Source organism: Gossypium hirsutum, chromosome A01 (assembly GCF_007990345.1).
Source record: "Gossypium hirsutum isolate 1008001.06 chromosome A01, Gossypium_hirsutum_v2.1, whole genome shotgun sequence".
Lineage (NCBI taxonomy): Eukaryota > Viridiplantae > Streptophyta > Magnoliopsida > Malvales > Malvaceae > Gossypium > Gossypium hirsutum.
Genome location: NC_053424.1, coordinates 87,405,262 through 87,430,664, shown reverse-complemented (window position 1 = coordinate 87,430,664; position 25,403 = coordinate 87,405,262). Strand labels below are relative to the sequence as shown.

Sequence of the window (25,403 nt, the reverse complement as noted above, 5' to 3'; positions counted from 1 at the left end):
CCAACCTAAGCTAACACGTTTGGCCAATTATCAAAGGCACAAAATAATAAAGTCTAAGTCCTATACATGCCATATTCAAAAATATAAATCCACCTATACCAAATACTTCGGTTGATAGCGTGATCGATATCTCTGACTTCTGTGATCCTTGAGCTAGTTAGGCGGCACTGTAAGGAACGGAAAGAAAAGGGAGTAAGCATAAAAGCTTAGTAAGTTGCATATAAGTAAATATACAATAACAATATATCAAAAATCAACATGCTCATAATACTAAGGTAGGCATAGACATAACTTACTCATCACTATCCATACAAGTCACATACTATACAATGAGCTCATATCTCATGCATACCAATTAGGTACCTGTGCCACAACAATATGGTTATACCATTGAACCATTCAGAATACTACTGGATATTCATTAAACCTCAAACATGGGTAAGGTGCCGATGCCATGTTCCAGACATAGTCTTACACTGGCTCACATCTCAAGTCGATGCCATATCCCAAACATGGTCTTACACTGACTATCATCTCGTAGTCGATGCATGTCCTAGGCATGTCTTACACTGGCTTACGTCTCGAGGCCGATGCATGTCCCAGACATGTCTTACACTAGCACTCGTCTTAATGCCGATTCCATGTCCCGGACATGGTCTTACACTGGCTCTCATAATGTGGCCGATGCATGTCCCAGACATGTCTTACACTAGTTTACGCAAGTAACCCAACTGTCATGGCATGAATATCTGATTTACTTCCTAAGGTTCCAACGGGAATCTTACTTATCTCAATTTCGATATACATTCTCAATTCCACAATCAAGTAGTTTATTCTATATCGATTTAATAATAATTCAAACACATATGGTAACAATATAGTTGTATTATTTACATACAACTTACCTCGGATTACAAAACGTACATGACTAGTTGGTTTAGTCGATTTGCTTGGCTTTCCCCCGGTCTAGATTCGGATTTGGCAATTTTTGATCTAAAATAGAAAAATGCACTCATTTAATCACTAAGTAAAATTAAGCAATTAAAAATTCACATCTTCGGTAAAATGACCATTTTGCCCCTAGACTTTGGCAAATGACCATTTTACCCTTATGCTTGAAAATCAATTTTTTATCGAATTTCTTTGCATCTTAAGCCTAGCTAAACTCTTTTTACTCTTATGGCAACTCCAAATTCTTTCTATTTCACACATTTATTAACTATTTTACAATTTGTGCAAAATAGTCCCTTTAGGTATTTTCATGGTAACACCTTTTACAAAAGTTGTCTATTACACAACTAAGACTCATTTTCTTCCATAAAATTTCAGAAAACACCCTAAATGCTCTCATGACAAAACCCTAAACCTTCAACCATTTGCAAGATATAGCCCTCATTTGAAAGCTCATGCTTCAAGGGTTTTAAAAATACAAAAATCATCAACAAAGGACATTGAAATCACTTACTTTTAGGGATGATAAGTTGCTGCAAAATTTTGAAGTTCAAAACCCCCAAAAATGGCTGAAAACCAGTTGAGAAAGAAGATGGAAAAGGGATGATATCATCTTTCTTTATTATATTTCCTTTTTAGTCAAATAAGCCACCCAATTCCACCTAATTTTGAAAATTGTCTCATCTTTTCTCATGGTTGGCTATGATATCATAATAAGGTCTAATTTCCCTTTAAATACCCCCAATTTTCCTTCTTTAGCTATTTGACACCTTTAGATATCAATTTAGGACTTTTGTATTTTATGCGATTTAGTCTTTTTTTGTAATTAGGCTCACAAACGTTAAAATTTTCTCTACCAAATTTTTCATGCACTATATTAAACATGCAATGACTCCAAAATAATAATAAAATAATTTATTTGACTCTGAGTTTGTGGTCCCGAGACCACTATTCTTACTAGGCCCTAAATCAAGTTGTTACAGATATGTTTTCGATTTTCTGGCATCTATCACAATTTTTCACATATGCATACGCATCCTTGAACACTGTAGGCCAAAAGAATAATATTTGTTAAATCTCTACAGTACAGGAACCACAAAAATATCCTCTACTCGGAGATGAATGACAGTGGTATAGGATCTCATTATTCTCACTTCCAGCTACACACTTCCTGATTATGTTATATGCACATTTTTTAAACAAAAATGAATCCTCTTAAAAATAATACCGACTATCATTAAATAATTTCTTCCTTTGTTGGTATGTTATTTCTCGAGGTATTATTCCACATGCTAAATAATTCGCATAATCTGCAAACCAAGGTATTTCATGAATTCGACTTACCTTGAAGATATGCTCATTTGGAAAAATCTCATTAATTGGAACAAGTGAATGAGTTACCTCATTTTGTTCCAAGCTTGACAGATGATTAACTACTTGATTTTCAACACATTTTCTATCTTGGATCTCAAGGTCAAATTCTTGGAGTAAAAGTATCCATTGAATTAGCCTTGGTTTAGCATCTTTCTTCGTGAGTAAGTATTTAATGGCCGCATGGTCAGTAAATACTATGACTTTTATACCTATGAGACAAGAACGAAACTTGTCAAAAGCCAAAACTATAGCAAAGAGTTCTTTTTTTAGTTATTGTGTAATTAAGTCGGGCTTCTGTCAAAGTTCTGCTTGCATAGTATATCAAATGAAATACATTGTTTCTTCTTTGACCCATCACAGATCCAACAACAAAATAGTTTGAGTCACACATCAACTCAAATGGTGAGTTCCAATTAGGTGAAAAGATTATTGGGGCTGAGATTAACCGGCTTTTTAATTCTTCAAAAGCTTCCAAACATGCTTTGTTAAAATAAATAATGGTGTCTTTTTTTGAAAGCATACACAAAAGCTTGGAAAATTTTAAAAAATCTTTAATAAACCTTCAATAAAAATTGGCATGGCCTAAAAAACTTCGAACTCGTTTCACACTAATTGGAGGTGGTAAATTTTCAATTACATCCACCTTCACTTTATTGACTTCAATCCTATTTCTGGATATTTTGTGTCCTAAAACAATTCCCTCCTTAACCATGAAATGGCATTTCTCCTAGTTAAGGATAAGATTTGTCTTTTTGCATCTCTTTAGTACCTTAGTCAAATTAATCAAACAAACATCGTAAATATTACCAAAAACAAAAAAATCATCCATGAATACCTCAACAAAATTTTCTACCATATCAGTAAATATTTTCATCATGCATAGTTGAAATTTGGTAAGTGCAAGACATAAATATAAAGGCATTCGCCTAAAAAAAATACAACATATGCGCAAGTAAAATTCATTTTGTGTTGGTCTTTCGGGGATACAACTATTTGGTTATATCTCGCATATCCATCTAAGAAACAATGAAATTCCTTATGTGCCAGTCAGTCCAATCCATAAAAGGTAGCGAAAAATGGTTTTTTCGCGTGGCTTTGTTTAATTTTCTATAGTCAATATAGATTCTCCAACCTATGATTGTTCTTGTTGGGATTAACTCGTTAGTCTCAACAATCATGATTCCACCTTTCTTTGGTACACATTGTACCAAACTTACCCATGAATTATCTGAAATGGGGTAGATAATTCCCGCATCTAACCATTTGATAACTTCCTTTCAAACTACCTATTTAATGATAGGATTGAGTCTCCTTTGCCCATCAATTCTACCTCTTTCGCCCTCCTCTAGAATAATCTTGTGCATATAGAAGACGGGCTTATTCCTCGAATATCAGTTATGGTTCAACCAATCTCCTTTTTAAATTTCTTTAAAACTTCAATCAGCTACTCCTCTTGGTGTTCTATTAGTTCTACTGAAACAATCACAGGAAAAGTAAAACAATTACCCAAATAAACATATTTCAAATGGGAAGAAAGTACCTTAAGTTCAAGTTTAGGCAGTTCTTCGATTGACAACTTCGGTTGCGTGTATTTCTAAACTTTCAACTCTAATAGTTCAAGCAGTACTAGTTGAACATAGTTTCTTGGATTGGCTTCCATCAAAGCCATATTTTCATCACCTTTTTCATCTTCCAATGATTTAGACCCTAACGTGTTCTCCAATGGGTCCTTTACAAGAATTTTCTATCATTCCATAGAAACTAAGGTTTCTAACTCCTCCATCATTGAATATTCCTCTGTCGGATCAGGAAATTTTATTACTTTAAGAACATTAAATGTTACCTGATCATCTTGAACTCTCATGGTGAGTTCACATTTTTGCACCTTTATTAAACTTCTTCCCATCGATAGGAAAGGTCTCCCAGGATGATTGGCACTTCTGTATCTGCTTCAAAATCTAAAACAATGAAATCAGAAGGAAAATATAAACTTATCTACTCTTACCAAAACATCCTCTATCTTTTCTTTTATGTATGCCAAAGATTGATTTTCCAATTGAAGTGTCACAGTCGTGGAACTTACTTCACCTATTGCCAACAACTTGAAAATAGATTTAGGCATCAAGTTGATGCTTGCTCCTAAGTCGCATAAAACTTTACCATTGTAAGATTTTCCAACATTACAAGGTATAGTCTCATACCCTATAGTCATTCAGTTTAGGAGGTAGCTTGTTTTGTAAGAACGCACTATAGTCATTCGTCAAAGTTATAGTCTCATACTCACTAAGCCTCTTCTTCTTAGATAGAATGTGCTTCATGAACTTGACATAGTTGGTTATTTGTTTTGAAGCCTCCACCAGTAGGTTGTTGATGTGAAGTTGCTTTAGAATATCCAAAAACTTCTTCAATTGCACCTATTGTTTCTGCTTATTTGGTTGGAATTTTTAAGGATATAGAGATGTTGAAACTTTGGCTTGAATTGGATAGCTTTTTTGAGGAGGTAAGTCTACATTTAAAGAAGGTGTTATCTTATTAGAATTCACTAGTTTAGATTTATCTTATTAGACTTTGTAAGTTCTGGCTCTTCTGGTGTAGGAACTTCAACTGTTGGTTGACTTTCCTCCTTCTCAATAGGTTCATCTTCAACCACAACTTCCTTGGGTTTTAAAGTCTTACCACTTTGTAAAGCAACTACCTTGCAATGTTTCTTCCCAAATTCCTTGGATTTTCTATATCGTTTGACAAGACTCCTTTCGATTTATTATGAAGCCCCATAGCCAACTGACCTATTTGGTTCTCTAATTTTTTTAGCGTTGTTGCTTGGCTTTAGATTAAGGCGTCATTCTTTGCCATGTATGCCTTCAACAAATTCTCTAAACTGTTAGATGATTCAACTTGGGGTGGTTTGGAACTTGTTGATTAAACCCTTAGTCTTGACTGGGTTTATGCTACATGTAAGTGTTGTTCGGTTTCCTTGGTTATTCCAAGAAAAGTTTAGATGGTTTCGCTATGACGGATTGTAGAAATTAGACTGTGGCCCTTGTCCATTTCTATTTTGGTGTTGATTCCCTACATAATAAATTGACTCGAGATTTGATAGACAATTCTTAAAAGAATGTCCATCCCCACAATATATGTAAGAAACAACATCAAATTAACTTGATGGTTAGGCTGCAAGAGGATTAAAACCATTAGTAGTAAACTATTTCAACATTGAAGAGATAGAAGATACCTGAGCTGAGAGTGAAGTAAGGGTGTCTACTTCATGCATTCCGACTATTCGTCTTCCTGAAGCTGCTCGATTTGTCTGCCACTAGTAATTATTACTGGCTATCCTCTCAATGATCTCATAAGCCTCATTATAAGACTTCAACAAGAGAGCACCATTCGTAGAAGCATCTGCCACCAATCTTGTGTGTGTTAAGACTATTTTAAAACATCTCCAACTGGATGCAATGTGGAATCCCATGGTGAGGGCATCTACATAGTAACTCATTAAATCTTTCTGGCACTTCATCTAGGGACTCATCATCTAATTGCTAGAAATTGGTTATCTTATTCTGCAAGTTAGCATTTTTGTTAGGTGGGAAATACTTTACCAGAAAGCGTTCAGCTAATTCTTGTCATGTTGAAATTGAATGTGGTGGCAACGAATTAAGCCATATTCGTGCTTTGTCTTGTAACGAGTACGGAAACAACTTCAACCTTAATGCATCTTTAGTTACACCACCTCTATGAATAATCAAAGGTGAAAGTGCTGATCTTTTGTGGGCATTCGACTAAACTGGCCCATGGTTTGGAGGATTTGAAACATCATTGGCTTCAATTCAAATTGAGGTGCTCCGATCTTTGGTCTCCTAATTCCTGAATTTAACTCATTAAAAAGGGGTACAACATACTATCTTATGGCTCGATCCATAATAAGGATTGGTTTTCGAACATTAGTGACTCTATTCCTTGAACATCATTTTTATTTCCACAGTCCATTTCGGCTTGTCTCTGGGCTATTCTTTCTTGTTTTCTTTATCTTAATGTCAGCTTGATTTCAAGGTCTACAAGTAATAAATCAATTATTCAATCTATGCTCATAAACACTTGAAAATAAATCACAACAAATTAAAGAATAAAAAATAAAGAATTAATTAGTAAAGTTGGAAATAAAGAGAATAAAATAAAAACCAAGTTGCAAAGAATAATTGCACAAAAAAATTATTAAGGTAATAGTCCCCGGAAATGGCGCCAAAAAACTTGTAATTTGTGGTTTGTGCAACTGTACACAATCATTATCAAGTAATAAGTAAGCAAAAGAATTATCGTCTCTATAGAGACTGTGTACGTTAATCAATATATTGTAAAATTAATGCTAACAGTTTTGTAAGAGCACACAATATTTTTTATGTGATTGATAATGAAATTAAATTAAATAATCTAGATACAAACTGATCCCTAATGCAAATTAACCTAAATACAATGTATGTAATGGAATGAATGAGTTGGGTTTAGTAGAAAATTCACAAACTTCAACAATCAATAGCATGAATAGGCTAGAATAATCACATCATTCAACTTAATTCATTTTTATCATGCTTAATAATGTTTCGAAAAATATTCCATGGCAACTTGATCTCTTATGAGCTTGAAACCAATTTAAAGTCCTTTTGGAATCTTTTACTTAGAAAAGCTAAACAAATTTAAGCTATAATTGTTGATGAAAAAATAACAAAACAAATTGTGAACATGATTAATATTAAAAGTAAAACAACGATAAGAAAGAATAAACTTTGATTGATTCAGTAGTTGTCCAGAATCTGATGGTAACGGCTTCTTCCAATTCTCGTGTTGCTCCTTCGTAAAGTGCTCCTCAAGCTGGCCAGCCAAAAGAATATTTTCTCAAGGATTTGATAGCTAATGGGGATGGGAAATAGGAATGTCTATACATGAAAGGAAGTAAATGTAATGAGAATGAGAAATGAGTAATTAATGTTAAGTAAGGGATGATTGATAAGGGATGTAGAGTGTAGTATTTATAGTGGACGGATGGCTAGTAGGTTTGCTAAAAATAGCTTAAAATCCCTTAGGTTTCTCTTTCCCATGGTCGACCATAAATTGTGGAGATAGGGGTTATTTAGTTGCTTGATTCATGCATGATATCATGCTTCAATCAAGCAAGGTGATGGACTGTTTCAAGGGTAAAGCTTGTGTGTTGATTTCTAATTTATTTGCAACTCTAAGGACTTCTAATAAATCTCCCAAAAGTGAATTTTGAGCTACCTAATGCTCTTGCCAAATTGGGCTTTATTCTCCCTTATTTGGACGGGTTGATGACCAAAATGCTTGCCAGACTTGTTCATCAATTGCACCAACTTCAACTAGATCAAATTAATTTCTTCATGACCCATTTTTCCTTGCCTTTGTCGTTCATATAAAGTGAATTTGGCTCATGTCCATGTATCCTTAATAAATAAGCTATGCATAAGTCCTTGGTTCAACTGCATCAATTAAATCAAAATTAATATGTAGCATAAAATAATTAAATTATGCACAAATTTAATGCAAAATAGCAAAAAATTGCTGTCTTAATTAAATCATGCCCATAATCTTAATATGAACAAAATTTACCCAATTAATTTTTAAATACTCGGAATTAATATTTCTTTTTAAGTAAAAAAGTGCCATAAACTACTAAAAAAACCTTTATAATTTTGAGTTTACAATGGTAACTTCCAATCAGGGAGCAAACACCAGTATGCCAGTTTCGAAAATGTCTGAAAATGAGGCAAAAAACTCATTCTTTAGTCTGATAGGTCAATGGTTTATAGAGTTTATGCGAGCCAACCCTGCAACTTCCCAACCTCCATCCCCTGTTCGTCTTTCCTCAGCAACTCTTGTTCCTTAAAGTTCTAATCCTGTACATGTACATAGACTTTCGATTGATAAAATTTAGAAGTGTGGGGCCGAAGAGTTTAGAGGCAAGACAAATGACGGTCCAACTAGAGCCAAATATTGGTTAGACAATACTCAGAGGGTGTTTGATGAATTGGCATGTACTCTTGATGATAGCTTTAGATGTGTAATATCTTTGTTGAAAGATGAGGCATATCAGGGTTGGTATACTATGTTAGCTGTTGTGCCTAAAAATAAAGTTAATTGGGACTTTTTTTGAACAGAGTTCTGAAATAAGTATATCAACAAGCAGTACTTAGATAAGAAAAATAATAATTTCTTAAGTTGAAGCAAGGAAATAGATCAGTGGCCAAATATGAACGAGATTTTGAGCAACTCAGTAAATATGCTCATGAAATTGTACCGACAGAAGAAGAGATGTGACTTTGAAGATAGGTTGAATGATGAAATCAAAATGTTAGTAGGAGCAATGAAACTACAAGAATTCGTGGTCTTATAGAATCGAGCAAAGAAGATGGAAGAATTTTGTAATAACAAGAAACAGGCCAAACTAAAACATTAGGATATTAGTAAAAGAAGTTCATTTAAATTGTTCCAGACTTCTCCGCCAAAGAAATTCAGAGTTAACTACAGTAGATTTACTTCACCATCAGGGCTTTCGATAAAAGATAAATCGAAACCGATCAATCTGCCATATGTGAATACACTAATTGCCAATGTGGGCAGTGTTTGAAATGTGTACCTAAACCAATCTATGATCATTATGGAAAAAATCACTTTTGTGAATGCCGAGCTAGGATGGGAACTTGTCATCGATGTGGTTCTATGAAACATTTCTTGAAAGATTGCCCGAATAGGCCCAATGTTACTGGAGATCAAACTATAAGGTCTGATATGACTCTGCAAAGAGGTAGACAACCTGAAAACAATAGAAATGTTGGATCGAATCGGATAAAAACTACTGATACTACAAACCGATTAGAAGCCAAAGCACCTGCTAGGGCTTATGCCATTAGAGCTTGCAAGGAAGCTTTTACTCCAAATGTTATCGTTGGTGCTTTCTCTCTTTTTGACGTTAAAGTATATGCATTAATTGACTCTGGGTCAACACATTCCTATATATGCACTACATTAGTAAACAAAAAGAACATACCAGTAGAGTCAACACATTATACTGTCAGAGTAACAAATCCACTAGGACAGTGTGTCTTAACTAATCAGATTTGCAAAATGTGTCCACTAAGAGTTCGAGGTTGTAACTTTCTTACTAATTTGATGCTATAGTAGTTTTATGAATTCAATATCATTCCGGGTATAGACTAGTTAACTGAACATGATGCAATAGTGAATTGTAGATAGAAACAGATTACACTAAAATGTCATAATAGCGAATCTATCTATAATTGAAGCCAGTAGAATAGATAGTGCAATCATTTAATATATGATAAGCCTGTTTTTCAGTAGTATAAAAAATAATGGTTTCAAGGCCCCACTTTTGGCATGTGAGTCTATAAATATTATTTATTTAATATTTACAAAATTATTTAAGTGTCGTATCAAGTTTTGGTATGGTAATTTTGTCGTTTTTCTAGTTATTTAAGGAAAAATAACTAAATCATAAAAGACATAAAACTTAACAACTATTGACTTATATAAGCTAAAAGGCATTATTAAAGATTCTTAAGGGTTTTAAATGGCAATTCTACCATTATTTATTTATGTTGGATGATAAGTGGGATGTGTTTAGTTAAAAAAGTGATATAATTTATAATATAAAATATTATAATATGTTATAATAGTTAAAATTAAGAAAAAAAACATTTCATTCTTTCTTTGGTTCATCATCTTTTTCTCACGAAAAAATAGGGGAGCTAGGGCTTTGCTTTAAAACTTTTTATCCTTGGTTTGGTAAGTCAAATTTAGTCTGTTTCTTGTCATTTTTATATTTTTGGGATCCCTAGAGCTTGATTTAGCTAGCCTAGGAACTATTTCATGAAACTATTAAAGTTGCCATTAATGTTTTCTTGAAGCTTTTGTGGTTATTTGGTTACTTTTGAAGCTTAGATATGTTAGTGGACTATTTTGTAAGGTAAAAGTTGTTAGTTTTGAACTTAGGGACTAAAATGCAATAATTTCAAAATGTGTGCGAATATTCTGAATTTTTGTGTTCTATTGACTATTGGAGGATTTAATTGAGAATGATTTCAACATTGAAACTCAAACGTGAGAATTTTAATAGTTTCAGTTTTAGAGACTAAATTGTTATTAAACACAAAAGTTGAGGAATTTAGATGAAATTGAATTAGAGTATGGTTTTTATATGTTGTTATATTTTATATGGATTGGTTAATTAAATCAATTTATACTTTAGATCAAGAATCTTAACAACTGGAGGATGCAAAAGGAAAAAGAAAAATTACCGACTAGTCCCTGGTAGTTAAACCGTTACGATTTCGAAAGGTAAGTTCATACAGTATAATTTAAATCGTTTATATAATGTATTATATTTGAGTGGTTAATATTGATTGTTGGTGAATTCGAAGTTGTTTTATAATGTGAGATAAGTTCCAATGAACTTAGTGAAATTCTCATATACAAGGTAATGAGTTTTGTCCAGGTTTCGAGTTCTTGCATATGTTGCGGACTTGAGAATATAAGAATAGGTTGTGAGTTCTTACATATTTTACAAACTTGAGAATACAAGAATAGGTTATGAGCTCCTATATATGTTGCAGACTCGAGAATACAAAATTATTAAGCCCTGGCCAAGCTAATTATCGTGTAGATTAACCTCAACGAGTAACAGGCCCTAATATTTTTATCTGGAAACTGAGATTTTCTACAAGGCTTCTTTGGGTAAAAATTGTGATTGAAGTGCAACAAATATACCATTTGAGATTGGCTAAATGACTAGTTGTGTTTTGGCCTTAAGATCTAAATTGGCTTGATTAAAAATGGAAATGATTATGGTTAGTCATGTGATTGAACTGAAAGCTTTGTATATTAATCTTATGGTTTGAATCTTGATAGGTATATTTGTATCATAATGATTTATATGTGAATAGAAATTGAGGTAAGTGAATGTTTATATTGTATGAGCTTATAAAGTATTCTATATACTTATGTTACTACTTTTCAATAGATTATAGACGTTCGAAATGTGTCGATCGGATCAGCGAGAAGCTCACACCTGTTGTCACTTGATTCGATAGACTTTTAAAGTTTGAAATTTGGTTACTTGTGGCATGTATATAGATGTTTACTTTTCAAGTTAATGATCATGTTTTGGTACTTTGGTTGTGAATAAGATTATAAATAACCTTGATGTATTAAATGCTTGGTACCTATTTTATACTTAATAAGTAGGTGATGTTACCCAAAATTTTAATTACATTATGTGTATGTTTAAGTATTAGTATGACTTGATAATGAATGTTGGTAACTGTTTATGTTTGGAATGATTGGTTTGAATATATGAAATGTTTAAAGGAATGAATGAATGAAGCATGCTTAAATTGTAAAAATAGGTACTCATGTTTTAGGTCACTTATTGAGTTTTGCTTATTGATATCTTAGTTAAGGAAATCATAATTGTATGAGTATGTTTAGACATGAAAAATCTTGGCATAAATGGTAATGAATGGTTGTTGTTTCATAATTGAATTATGGTGCCAATTGTACCATATTGGTTAGGCACTTTGGTTGAGTGAATTGAGGTGAATTTGGTATGTTTTGGTGTCTTGTATCATGTTGTTCAAGGGATCTTTAGTCAAATTTGGCTTGTGGTTAAAGGTATTTTAGGCACACACAACATGTGACACAGTTTGCCACACGGTCATGTCCCATACACGGGTGCAAGACATTACTATATGGTTCGTTCAATTTAGGTGTAGGATGGTTCACATGGTCACAGTTTGTTAGACGGCCTAATGACACGGCCATGTGACCTTTTATCACACGACATCATATTATTACACAATTTGAGGACACGAGTGGGTGGCTTTGTACCACATGACCTCAGGCTGTCACACGAGCGTATTGCCATGTTTTTTTTTAATGTTTCAAATTATTCCTTACTTTGTTCCGATTTGTTTTAGGACTTTCGTAAGCTCAACTTTAACCCCGATGGTGTATGAATATTATATTTTTTATTGCATGTTTAGTGAAAAAAATTTATTTTTATTTAAAGGAAATTTGAACTGTGATAGCTCATTTCTGTTCTGTTTTGAATGGTAGCATTCCATAACCCTAATCCAGTGATGGAGATGGGTAAGGAGTGTTACAATATTAGCATTTTTGGCTTATAAATTGATCAGAAAGTTTTGTGAAGCTTATCTCACTTGTATCTTTGATTCATAGGTGTCGGAATAAAAAATTCATCAGGTACCGATAGTTAAAGAATTTGCTGATGTATTCCTAGAAGAATTACTAGGGTTGGCACCAGACAGATAAGTTGAATTTGTGACAAAAGCTGCACTGGGAACAACTTCAAATTCGATTGCCCCATACAGAATGACTCCTAGTGAGTTGAGAGAGTTGAAAGCACAGTTACAAGAGTTGCTAGACCGTAGTTTTATTCAACCGAGCATTTCGCTTTGAGGTGCACCAGTGTTATTTGTGAAAATGAAAGATGGGTCAATGAGATTGTGTATAATTATCAACAATTGAATAAAGTTATGATAAAGAATAAATATTCATTGCCTCGAATTGTCGATTTGTTTGATCAGTTGAAAGGAGCTACGGTATTTTCTAAAATTGATCTTCAATTTGGTTACTATCAGTTGTGAGTTAAAGAGCCGGATGTGCCAAAAACTATATTCAGAACTTGTTACAGTCATTATGAGTTTATAGTAATGTCATTTGGTTTGATCAATGCCCTTACTACATTTGTGGACTTGATGAATCGGGTTTTCCAGCCCTATTTAGATAGATTTGTCAATGTTTTTATCAAAAATATTCTGATATATTCAATGAATGAGTCCGATCATACCTAACATTTGGGAACAGTGTTATAGACTTTGTATGAGAAGCAATTATATGTGGAGTTTAGGAAATGTGAGTTTTGGCTATGAGAGGTTGGATTTTTGGGACATTTGATTTCCACAAACGGTATCCAGGTAAATCCCAACAAAATATCAGTGATCATAAATTGGAAAGCTCTGATAAATGTTACTGAGGTATGTAGCTTTTTGGGCTTAGCCAGGTTTTACCGATGCCTTCTCGATAATAGCATCCTTGATAATGAAGCTACTGCAGAAATATGTTAATTTCATTTGGTATGAAAAATGTGAAAAAGGTTTCGAGCAATTGAAAACCATGTTAACCGAAGCTCTAATTTTGACTCAACTTGAAATCGGGAAAGAGTTTACTATTTATAGTGATGCCTCACTTAACGGTTTGAGCTGTGTTTCAGTGCATAATGGAATGGTAATTTCTTATGCCTCGTGATAGTTAAAACCTTATGAGAAAAACTATCCGACACATTATTTGGAATTGGCAGTATTTGTATTTGCTTTAAAAGTCTAGCAACATTATATGTACAGTGAAAATGTCATGTTACCGATCATAAAAGCCTAAAGTACCTGATGACCCAAAAAGATTTGAATTTACAGCTATGTAGTTGGCTCGAGCTATTAAAATATTATTATTTGGTGATCAATTACCCTCCTTGAAAAGTTAACGTGGTAGCTGACGCTTTAAGCCAAAAGTCTCTATTTGCTTTGAGGGTTATGAATGCAAGTGTGACTTTAGAACATGATGGTTCTATTCTAGCTGAGTTGAAAGTTAAACAAATTTTCTTAGCAAGAATTTGGGATTTATAGAATAATGACTCTGATTTGTTGGCAAAATGAAAACTAGTGAATAATGGACAAACTACTAAATTCAGAGTCGGTTTCTATTATTGCTTGTAGTTCGAGATCGTATATGAATTCCAAGTAACTTAGAGTTGAAGCGGGACTTGTTGAACAAAGCCCACAACAGTGTTTATTCAATTCATCCTAGAAGAAATAAAATGTATAATGATTGAAGAAACTTTACAGGTGGCCGAGAGTGAAATGTAAAATATTTGAAATCGTGTCTAAATGCTTGATATGTCAGTAAGTAAAAGCGAGCACTAGGTTCTGTCAGGTTTGTTATAGCCTGTGATGATTCCTGAGTGGAAATGGGAGTGAGTTACAATGGATTTTGTTTTGGGATTGTCATTTACTCCAAAAAAGAAAGATTCGATCTGGGTAATTATAGACAAATTAACAAAGTTCGCACACTTTATATCGGTCAGAACTGAGTATTCACTTGAGAGATTAGCTGAATTATATGTATATGAGATTGTTCAATTACATGGTGTGTCGTTATCTATTATAACCGATCGTGATCCAAGATTTACCTCCAGATTTTTGGGTAAGTTACACAAGGCTTTGGGTACGATGTTGAATTTTAGTACTACTTTCTATCCGTAAATAGACGACTAGTCTAAATTAGTAATTTAAATCTTGAAAGATATGTTATGGTGCTATGTAATTGAGTTTGAAGGTAGCTGGGAAAAATACTTGTTGTTGGTTGAGTTTGCTTCTAATAATAGCTATCAATCAAGTATAAAAATGGCACCATATGAAGCTTTATACGAACGTAAATGCAGAAGCTTGTTATACAGGTTTGAATTGAATGAAAGAAAGTTAATTGGGATTGATCCAGTCTAAGAAACTGAGGAAAAATTTAGAATTATTCGAGATGATTTGAATGTTGCCTCTAATCATCAAAGATCATACATCAATCTAAAAAGAAAATATATGGAGTTTAACATCGATGAGAAAGTTTTGGAGGAAAAGGAAAAGGAAACTCAGTCTGAGGTTCATTGGGCCGTATAAGGTGTTATGAAAGCGATAGTGATAGTTGTAGAAGCCGACAAGGCATTGGCAAGGGCCCAACAAGAATTAAAAGGAGATAGGTCGTGTAAGAGCTTACCTAACTATGGAAAAGTATTTGAGGATCACAAGCAAGGATCCCTCAAGATCAGCCACAAGGGGTAGCTCAAGATACAGTGGGCGATAGGCAAATCTCATGGAAGGGATAGAAGTGAAGAATTTTCACTTCTAGGATACACATTCTGTTATGAGAATAGAATGTTTGTCAAGACTATACCTCTTTAAGGATAGTCCTTTATGGAAACATTCCAAGAAGCTAGCTCTAGAGGGAGAACTTATGTAAGAGGGAAGGCAGACTAGTATCATCTAATAAGAGATTTCTTACAAGTATGATAAGTCAACTATTCATCATATGTGATAAGTGGAGGTCCTAGGTTAGTCTCATAAGTAAGGCGGATTACTAGAAGTAATCTCATTGCTGTTACCAATAAGAAGGAATGAGAATGGGTAAATTAGAGTAATGAGGTCTGCTAAAGGTCAGAATAATACTAAAATGTCAATGAGACCTTCGAGACTATAAAATAAAAATAGGGTCCATCAAGGACTGTTCGAACAAGGGAAGTCCACCAGGGAAAGGGATGACGTAAGGATCTTTAGGCAACAAGTCAAGATAGTTACCATAGATGCCATCGAACACCCAGTATGGGTGGAGTATGAAAGGAAGGAAAGACAAGAACTAAAGATAGGTCTCATTGATATGGCAAGGTATTTAGGGTATGGTTGAGTGGAGAGCCTAACTAAAAGGAAGTCTTAGAGTGAGCCAAGTAGCTCAAAGGAACGGGTGGAGTCTGCCACCCTGATGAAGAATATTCGCCTTGAGCGAGTAGGGAGTATTTGTGTTTAATTCATTTTACGATTAATACCCTCGTACGATAGGGTTTATTTATGTATAACCTAGTGAATGAATTCACTAAGTTCATTTAACCTTACAATTGATTGTCTTATGTTTATAGGATTTGCGAAGGTTGATTGAGAACTTGGATGAGGGACCAAGTTAGATGGAGAGGATATTGGGTATCAATGTTGGATCAATGTCATGCACATAAAAATGGGGTACCATTGGAGGCTTCACCTCAAGATAAATCATTGTGTAACCAGACGACGTCCTTAGAGTCTGGGTTCTGAATTAGTCAACCTTAAGTTAAGGAAACTTTAAGGGACTCTTTGTATACGGATAGTTTAATTAGAACAGAAATTTGAGGGAATAAACATTCAGTGGTTTAAGGCCTTAATTGTAAGAATTGTTATTTTTAATTTCATTATTAGATAGTTTTATTTTAATACTATTTATTGAAAGTTAAGTTAGCAAAAATTAAGTATAGGTCCATTTGTGGCGCTCCATACCCAAATCCGATGGATGGGTCGGGTGTGGGGTGTTACAATTTGTGTGGTATCAAAGTATAGGTTTAGTCGTTCTTCTAACCTAGAAAATTGCAAAGAAATACCTTTATGTGCATGGCGATCAATCCGACTAAGTCCCTTTGTCCTAAATGTGGGCAAGATATTATATGCAGTACGTGGATATATGTGCTTAGATTGGCAAACAGAGAGGTTAACTCCGGTAAATGAATATGGAAAATGTACGTAGAAAGTATAATTGATAAAATATGGTGGTAGAAATTACAATAAATGCATATTGAAAGGATACAAGAAAAGTAAACAAGGTAGATACATTGATTAAAAAGTACAAGTATTGGAAAAGTAAGGGTATTATTAATACAGAGATATAACAAAGGTAGAATATAGTAGTCTATCGAATGAGTGCCTATGCCTTCTGTTATCTGAGTCCACTTAGAGGATATAGGAATGATCGCAGGTTTGGAACCTGTTAAGGAGTACACTGGAGTCATGGTGAATGGGGATTAGTCAGGTAAGATGAGGAGGAAGGTAAACTTGGAAGGCGGACTTAGTGTCCCATGTACACTCCCCAAGAACTTAGAGACTCCCCATTTTGCAAACGCAACTCGTCAAGGTGCGACCGTTAGAGTTAGCACCTTCTAAACCCTTTTTCTAGTCCTTAAAATGTTTGAGTTTAAACCTCCAAGTGTGAAAAGAATGAGGGTGCAAATCCTAGCCCAAGGGAAAGACAAGGAAAAATGAGTGACATTTGTTGGTCTCTCCCCCAAGATAGACTAGACTCCTTATTAGAAGGAGCTTCATTAAGTAGGGTCGAGGTAAAGAATCCGTATGTAGTAGTTAACTTTTGAAATGAGTCCACCGAATCTATTGTATAAAAAGTGTATGTGAAAGAGAAGGATGACCAATAGAACTCTCTCGGTCCTTGAAACAAACACTTGCCTTGTTCTGGGATGACCGAGAAACAAGGAAAATATGTAGTCCTATATGATAAAATGTTTCCTCTCAAAAAGGGGAAAATAGCCACTAGTAGCATTTAGCTGACTCTCCACTCGAATTTTCATTGAGCACAGAACTAAGATGGGGGAAAAAAATTTCTTGGGGTAATGAATAGCCCACCATGATGTAATCAATAAGTGTGTCTTAGTAGACCGGGAATTAGTATCTTATTTATATTCCTAGATGGGAGTTTAGACATTGGGTAAGTAAGTAAGGCAGAGAATGAATAATTTATTTCGATAAGGTATGTCGGGGGTAATTGGAGGAAACGACACCCCAGTAATGTAATCAAATGAGAAAAAAAAGATAGGAAGAAGCAAAGTGAAAAATAAAGGAAAAAATGATCAAGACAAAGGGTTGTATCTTATGAACTTTCCATTTAGCGTCCTAGTCTATTTATAGCCATGAGAGAGCGTGGGAAGTTATAGAAATTTAATGAGTGATAAGAAGTCATTCAAACCCACCAATGATGATATTATCCTTGTTAACATCAAGAAAAGGAAGCATCTTTTGGCAATCTCAAGATGGGAATAGTTGTTAACTATTATCCAATAGAGTGTAACCTCCCAATAAAGAAGAATCAGTTGTAGGGCTGTTTAGTAACAAATGCTTTGAGTAAGATAGAAAGCCTTTGTTACCATTAGAGTAGGATTTCGGTGTCAAGGTAGTCGCTCTTGTTGGAAAAAAAGGGTTTGAAAAATGTAGGAGAAAATAAATTTAAGGAAAACAAAGTTTTAAATTTTTTTCCAAAAATAAGATCTTGGTTGTGATATCTAAAGTAATAAATGCTTAATTAAAATTGTACCTTTTTGATTCGTACCAATGGGGTAATTTCATAATTTTTCTAAATTTTTGGGTCAAGTTGTGAATTAAAAAAATATCTCTAGGAATTTTCTTAAATAATCTCTTTATAGAATTTTCTCTCTACAACTTTCTCTTGAATTTAAGTGTGTGTAAAATAATGACTCAAGACTCTTTATATAGGAAGAGTTTAGAGAGTTCAACTATTAATAAACTTAATCACTTAATATTAAATCATATTAAAATAATAGAATGTTTATCTATAAGATAAACATTAAATTACATTAAATATTAAGATAATCACTTCATTATTAAATTATTAAAATAAGTATTAAATTAAATTTAATATTGAACTATTAAAATAATATTATTTTTGGAATAATTAGTCTGAAATCAAAGTTTTTGGTAGAGTCCCAGTAGGAGTGTAACTCATCTACTACTCAACCATCGAAGACCAACCATCGTTTGCCACTAGAACGTCGCTATCGCAAACGCCAACATCGTTGTGTCCAGTGATGTAGGTGTGACACCTTTACAACACCCCGAGTCGATTTAGTTATCGTCGGGCCAGTGACAACCTGACCGGTCCAGTCTAGCCACCGGTTGGACTGTCGGCCTGGTTTCACATACTGAGCCCGGTTCAACCAGTTTTTGAGTCTTGGTCTCGATTTTTTTGGGTCTCTCAAGCCCAATTTATGATCTCAGGTCCAATTTTCATGTTCAATTACCCATTGTGTCAATTGTCTTACTTGAAAATTAATTTCCAAAAATATCATATTCGTAACCCCTCAAATTGGACCTAAACGTTACGACCCAATCTAAGCGATTACATCAGCCATGGAGATGGCCAAAACGCGAGTTAAAACCAATTGATCAAATTTTTAAAACACGCACTAATATTTCCTTTAAATATGATATTTTAAAACATAACTTGAGAAGAAATCTTATTTATTATTATTTGTAAATCTTTATGATTAATTTTAAAGAAAATTCAATTTCGATCAAACGAGTTTGTGGAAAGCAGATTTTATTAAGAAAATATTAAAATAATTTATCCATACTAAAACCCATGCAAAATTTTCAATTATCTATAGTTTTTAAATCAAATCATCTATGCCACAGTTCAATAATAAAAGTCCCAAAATAAAAGTTTAAAAGTCCACTAAAGTCCAAAAAATAAAAAATAATCCATAACCATGAAAATCATTTATTTCGGAGAGCCTCTCCAATGTTTGAATCCGAGTTCTAACCACGAGGATTATCTAAAACACATAAATAATGTGGGGGAGCTTTAAAAGGCTCAATGTGAGATCAACTCATAAAGTATATACTTGCATACATATCAACATACATATAATAATCACGATATAATCATACATCATCAAGATCATGGAATTTAACATTAATATCTATGCATGAACATATCAATGCATATTTAAAATCAATGCGCATTTTATAGAATTCATGCCTATCTCTGCTACACATCAATATCGAGTTCCCGAGAACTCGTCCATCTAAAACACCTTTTCTGGACATGCCACCGCTGGTTTGTAGATAAACTGTCGCTGATTTGCAGATAAATTGCCACTGATAACATTGATGTGGACAATCCACCACTAATATGTAGATTTATTGCCACTGATTTAATTATGTGGACAAGTCATCATTGATTTGCAGATATACTGCCACTGCTTCCACCTTTTACAAAATCCCACCCCATACATGTGATATGGCAATTTTCACTTATAACACATGTAGATCACTTATACACTTATGCATGTAAACATGCTCTCATAATCACTTAACACATAATAATCACATTTAACATGTTTAGCATGCTTTTCACAGTAGATTATTGATCTTGATTTATCATATATATATACATAAATTGCACATGTTTAAAGCATCACATGTAACACATAAGCCATATATCACATATCATGAGTGTAAAACCCCTAACCCATCTCTATCACCGGATTAAGGTTACGGATCATTACCAATCAATCATAAAACATTTAACATCATAATGTTAAATAGATTAACCAACCAATCACATGTATTTTGTCCCTAAATCGAGCCTTCGAGGCCACAAAAATAGCTTGGAAACAATTAGAGACTAATTTGAAATAAATCAGAAAATTTTAGGAAAATATGAAAATTTTCAAAAACAAGGGACACACGGTCGTGTGGCAAGAACATGTAGAAAGCTCCAGGCCATGTAACTTTCGACATAGGGACACACAGCCATGTCTCTGCCCATGTAACTCACTAAGTTAGGCCACACGGTCGTGTCACAGGTTATGTGCCAGACCATTAATTGTCTGACTTATGACACATGGTTGTGTCGTAGATCGTATGCTAAGCCGTGTAACAAACTTACTTAATACACACGACCGTGTGTGGCACACGACCAAGTGACATGGGCATGTCCCAAGCCATGTGCACTGAAATGAACCTTAAATGTCAAGTTTACCTTTTCAAGATTTCTTGGACACTAGGTAACACATTTATCAACCTTTAAACCTATTCAAAATGACATTAAACAAGCTCAATTCATGCTATATCAACCGTCCTAAGCGCCTAACCAATGTACCCTCATTGTTACCAAAAGTATACACAATTATACAACAACATGAATCGTCAACCAAAACATGTCAATTCACACAACTTAACATCCAACTAATATGCCTATCATAGACACCTCAAATCACAACATTTCAAGAGAGACCATTTAGTCACACATTAACTACAGGTTAATGTCAAAAACACCTTCCATCATTCATAACTCATAACAAGTCATTAACTAAACATTGGTTAAGTAAATATTATGATCATTGTAGAGATCCTCATATTATCAACTTACATTTAGGCTTACTCTTTATATATATACATACCAAAACAAAAGTAATGATAAAACAAGCCTACTACAAGCGATATAATCCAAAACAAACGTTCAAAATCTATCAAAAACAGATGGATAGTCTGACTTGAGTGCTGATCTGACTGTCCAACCTTCAAAAGCATTTAAAAGAATAGAAATTAACACAAGTAAGGTCATTGAAGCTTAGTAAGTTCGTTGTACAAAAACAATAAATCTTACCGAAGTAAATACAACAATTCAATCAATAATAACTCAACTACAAGTGTTTCCTGCCATCCACAAAGTCAACTAGTGAATTGTACAGTTAAAATCCAAGCTCAACAATAATCTCCGGGAAAATATATATCCATAATAGAATCAATTCTAGATATCATTTACATGTCAAACCATTCCAAGTCATTATATGAGTTATGATACAATAATTTACGATCTGATGAACAACTTACAGATACGAGTACACAAGTAATCCAACTGAAACACGCCAAACACTTATAAAAGCTAATCCAACTGATAACACGCCAAATGCTCATAAGAGCTAATCCAACCGATAACACGCCTAATGCTCATAAGAGCTAATCCAATCGATAACATGTTAAAAATCAACATAGTATAACACAAGAGTTCGCAACAAATGTTGAACGTCAGCATACTTGGGAAAAATATATGAATCACACCATACCAATCTCCACTCCAATCCCCACATAACACGCCGTCATTCAATTATACTCTATCTCGCATTCATCCGATCCAAATATCAAAATTCAATAACATTTCTCAAACAACTTTACACCATCAATAAAATAATTAATATCCATTATATCATATTATATCATCAAAAAAATCATATAGATATTAAATTATAAATCGTGCGAACTTACCTAGACTAAGTTGTAATAGTTGCAGAAGTTTAGGGACTATTACACAATTTTCCCTTTTCCACGTAAATCAACAGGGTCTTGATCTAAAATATAAAATTCCAAATTATTAGCTTACATTCCATATTCCAATTTGCTTTATATAATTTTTTTCAAAATTATATAATTGCCCCTAACTTTTACAACTTTTTCAGTTTAGTCCCTTAAACCGAAATTCATCTAATTAACTATTTTCACAAGTTAAAATTTACAACTGAATATTCAAAGCTTCTAAATTTTCCACAAAACACCTCTTATTCACCATTTAAACCTTAAAATTTTGAGATTTTAACAATTTAATCCTTAAATCAAAATTTGACAAAAATCACTTCACAAAACAACCAAATACCATAATCAAAGCTTCAAACAAATAATTATGATAAAAAAAACATTCAAGATTCATCAATGGTAACTTCTAAAAATTTTAACATATTCAAAAATGAAGGTATAGGCTAGCTGGACCTAGTTGCAACAATCTCAAAAACACAAAATTTATTAAAAATGGGGCTAAAAACTTACTTATGCAAAGGGATAAACTAATCGAACCTCCAAACTACGCTTTCAAGTTGTTTTCGGCAAAGATGAAGAGAGCTGAAGAAGAAAATGTCTTTTACTTCATTTAATTTTTTTTAATTTTATAATATTTACCATTTTGCCATTAAAACATGTATTATTTTATGATTTTCGTCCATAATGCCGTCCAATATTAATACTAGGGACTAATTGCTACATAGGTCCTTCCTAATTTTTAAATTAATCCATTTAATCACTTAAATGTAATAATCACTAAGTTTTGCACCCTTTTTTAATTTAGTCCTTTTTTCTTAAATTAATTACCTAAGCATTAAAATTTTCTAACCAAATTTTAATACGACTCTAATGACTCGGTAAATATTCTATAAATAATATTTATGATTCAACCCGATGGAAATTTGTGGTCTCGAAATCACTATTCTATTACCACTGAAAAACGAGTTGTTACAATGAGCATGAGATCTACATATACATCATAATCACAAACATAAACATATCGATTGTCATGCGTTACATAAAACCACTTGGTTAGAATCACTTACTTGGTATCCATCTCGATAAGTTATACAACTCTTCATGAATATTTAGAGTATTGATATTTTTAATATAATTAAATTATTAATAATAAAATATCGATGTCACACAAATAAATGGTATCGATCCCGCACTTTAGATTGTAGATTCTATTTGCCTCAACCCTTATTAATGGTTTCACTCGATCTATCTCGCAAAACGATCTATCACATAAGTAACATGTATTAGTGTGGATCTTTAAAATGTTGACACTTAAGAGATCTATCACATATAGTCTTAACATCACTTACCGCATGATCTAAGACTCTCGAAAGGAGAATAATTTCCGATGCGAAGTTAGGGGTCTCCCCTACGATTCTTTTTCGGCCTTTCAAATTGATACGAAGTAGTATTAGTACCAAAGTACATAAATAAATAATAAAATATCACTATGACTCATGGAACTATACCATTCGGCCATGTTAAGGAAACACTATGAAAAGGATTTTTACTTACACATGATTAATTCAAATTGATCAATGAAATGAGAAGAAGCATTATCAAAAAAATTGAACAATCTAGAAAGGATCATTACAATGAAAGAAACAATTTGATTCGAATAAAAAAAGAAATGGCACAAAGAGTGGGAAAGGAAAAGAAAGAAAGATTTTTGGTCACCGATGGTGGCGGCGGCAACAGTGGTCCGACGGTGACTCGGCCATGGTCCGACAATGGAGGAGCTATGTTCGATGGTGGCTAAGCAACGGTCCAATGGTGGTAGAGTTATGTGGTATGGCTAAGGAAAGGGGAAGAAAGGAATAGGTGAAGAAAAATAGAATAGAAGTGGAGGAGAAGGACTTGCGGTGGCACACGTCGGCGACCACAACAATGATGGGAGAAGGGAGATGAGAAGAATAGAGATGTGGCAACCACGTGAGGTGGTGATCGATGGAAGGAGGTTTGAGTCATGGTGGATGAAAAAAAGATGATTAAAGAAGTGGTGGTGGTGGTTGGCCAAAATGAAGAGAAAAAGGTGAGAAAAGAAATGAAAAATAGAAGAAAGTGAGAAGGAAAGAGAGTGTGGACAACAATGGAATGGTGGAATGCATGGTCAACCTTGGCCAAGTTCAATGTATCTTGCAAATAGGTAAGATGTGAGGTTATGGCAAGGGAGGGAGACATGGAGTAAAAAAGGGATAATGTACACCTTCAATGAAGGAAACAAATCCTCTTAATTATGGTAATAAAAGTGGATGGTAATGCTCATTAAACATAAGGAAAAATTGTCAAAAAATTTAATTGAAGAATGTGAACAATGAGGCTTAAACTTTAGACCACTAAGATAGATAAGTAGCTACTAAACCACTAGGCCATTATTTCCCTTGTTCTCATTATTACGCACAAAAATAATAAAAATTATAAGGGATGTGACAATACTAATTTTAATTAATTTAATTTTACTTGTTCAAAATTAATTTTCTCTAAAATCACTTAGATTTTCCAAATGAATTTTTCAAGAAAATTCTTTAACCAAATACTCTAGTTGAAAAATTCTGACAACTACCTAATTTAATTCCACATCGAATAAATCAACTCAATTAAATTATTTCCAAAGTCGTAGAATTTTCTTTTGATTCAAATGCAGTCTGATCGAGCTTTTATTGAGCTAATGGAGGGACCAATCAGACATTTATAATTAGAATCTAGTAATTTCAATTATGTTCAGAAACATTGTTCTGGTAATTTGCAATTACTTAATCATGGAGTCAGTCCATAAGAAGTACCATGATTGAAAACTCCTTGTTGTATACTCTTTATGAAAACAATTCTTCCAACTGTTTTGTGTAATGACCTCGTATGATATCCTTGATTCCTTTGAGTTAAATCCATTCACTCAATACAATCCTATTTTATCTTATTGTCACCATTGTGTTTTTTAATGATTAATATGACCACTATCAATAAATGATTATGATAAATTTCTCGTTCGAGAAGAAGCAACCCATGGCCACATTCCATATTTATCAATCCACACAATGCCAATGAAATGATATCATTAAATCTTTAATTGAGCTATGAATTCCACTGTTGTTAGTAAAGTCATACCATACACAAGTCATGTACCCAACATACCGGTTATGAGCTAGATTATCTTTAGAGCATAAGCTTCCATCTATATCAAAGCACATGAGTTGCATACGCATGGTCAGTGCCTAACTCAGAATTTAGGTAAATCACACTATGAACATCACA

General features: G+C 33.6%; 1 non-coding gene across 1 annotated transcript; it reads left to right on the top strand.

Moving 5' to 3' along the window:
* The first annotated feature begins 5,787 nt into the window (after positions 1-5,787).
* Positions 5,788-5,894, top strand: LOC121206669 (small nucleolar RNA R71). Its single transcript, XR_005901775.1, has one exon. It is a non-coding gene; the product is annotated as a small nucleolar RNA R71 (small nucleolar RNA).
* The last annotated feature ends 19,509 nt before the right edge of the window (positions 5,895-25,403 follow it).